The 1,564-nt window shown below is 55.7% G+C and overlaps 1 non-coding gene across 1 annotated transcript; it reads right to left on the reverse strand.

The window, feature by feature from the left end:
• Positions 1-1,162: 1,162 nt before the first annotated feature.
• TRNAM-CAU (transfer RNA methionine (anticodon CAU)) lies at positions 1,163-1,234 on the reverse strand. Its single transcript has one exon. It is a non-coding gene; the product is annotated as a tRNA-Met (tRNA).
• Positions 1,235-1,564: the final 330 nt, after the last annotated feature.

The raw sequence follows: 1,564 nt of genomic DNA on the forward strand, positions 1-1,564 counted from the left end.
GGCACCTCCGGCCCTACCCCTCTTGCAAGCAGCTGCAGTGAGCCCTGCATCGCCCGCTGCGCTGACTCAGTGGTTGCCATCGAGGCCTCCCCGGTCGTGGTGACCCTGCCGGGGCCCATCCTCACCTCCTTCCCTCAGAACACAGCCGTGGGATCCTCTCTGTCAGCTGCCGTTGGGAGCTCCCTGAGTGCTGGAGGGGTGCCCATCGCATCTGGGGGCTCCCTTGGTCTGGGTGCAGGCGGACTGTGCCTGCCTGTCCCCCGCTGCAATCTAAACTGTTGAAGCCGGACGACCACCCGCTTTGGAGTCAGCACCCAGCAGCCTGGAAACGTGTGTCTTGCTCTGTGTACTGCTTCATTCACTACCTTTTCTCCTTCCTTCTCATTAAAGACATTGTGCAGCATAGCTGGAGTCTCGTCATGGTATCTTCCTCTCCTTCAGCTACACTTAACTGCCCGCTGTACAAAGGAAAGCATTACTCTCTTTCCACGGGGGTTTTCTCTCTGCCTGAAGCTGAGGAGAGTCTATCCCCATGCTGGCATCACATAGTATCCACCTGTAGGCATGGGGCTCTGCCAGGTTTGAGTGGAGCTTCCTGAATGGTTCTTCACCATCAAAATAAGCAAACTGTCTCAGAAAGCCAGGAGACTAGGACCACCAAGGCCACATGCAAAAGTGAGACTTCAGCCTCTGTGGGCCTCAGAGAAGCAGAGCATGGCTCTCTGCTTTTCAGTTGGGTGAAAATGCATGTACCTGGGAATCTAGAGGGGAGGAGCTGTCCAGCTGTCCACTAAGGAACTCCAGTCCTGACTAGCCCATGAGGAGATCAAAATGGATTGGTCTTTCTGTGGCAAAGAAGCCAGTTGAAATTGGTGTTTTTGTGACTGCTCATAAAGGCTCTGCTCTCTGTCTGCATTCATGCATGTGGCCACGTCACGTCTGTGGGCTCTGTTTGTGTGTGCTTGTACGTATACTTGCTCTGGATGCTAGGATAGCAAAGGAGAAGGTGGGAGAAGAGGTCAAGAAAGCCAAAGAGAAGGCAAGGGAGCAGCAGAGGCAGTAACACCACGCAGCTGGAGGCCTGCAGGGTAGGGAGTGCTGGTGGAGCTGTCCAAGGGGAGAAGCGCCAGGTGTCAGCGAGGGTGTTTGCCAAAACACTTCCTAGCAGAGGATGGTTTCGATCCATCGACCTCTGGGTTATGGGCCCAGCACGCTTCCGCTGCGCCACTCTGCTTCCCACAGCTCTTCTTTTTAGAGCTCACAGAACCCTCCCTGGCACTCCTGCACAGTGACACCTCCAGTGCCTGGGCTCATGGGGTGTTGTGTTCCCCTGCCTAGGCCTGGCCCACGGAAGAAATTTGCTATCCAGGAAGCCCAGAACCTGGGCTGAAGCGCCCTTGGTTTGTCCCCCTGACATCATCTACAGCCCCTGGAGAGGCGGGCAGTTTCTGTTTGCCCAATTGCGCTGCCTCTGCAGGGGAAGCAGAAAGCTCAGAGGGAAGGCAGAGCCTACCTGCCTCTGTTTTGCTCAGAGCACCTCTTCCCAAGTAGTTGGAGAGTGTGT

The sequence above is a fragment of the Tinamus guttatus genome, unplaced genomic scaffold (assembly GCF_059628265.1).
Source record: "Tinamus guttatus ecotype Peru unplaced genomic scaffold, ASM5962826v1 Tinamus_guttatus_pri_ptg000942l, whole genome shotgun sequence".
Taxonomy (NCBI): domain Eukaryota; kingdom Metazoa; phylum Chordata; class Aves; order Tinamiformes; family Tinamidae; genus Tinamus; species Tinamus guttatus.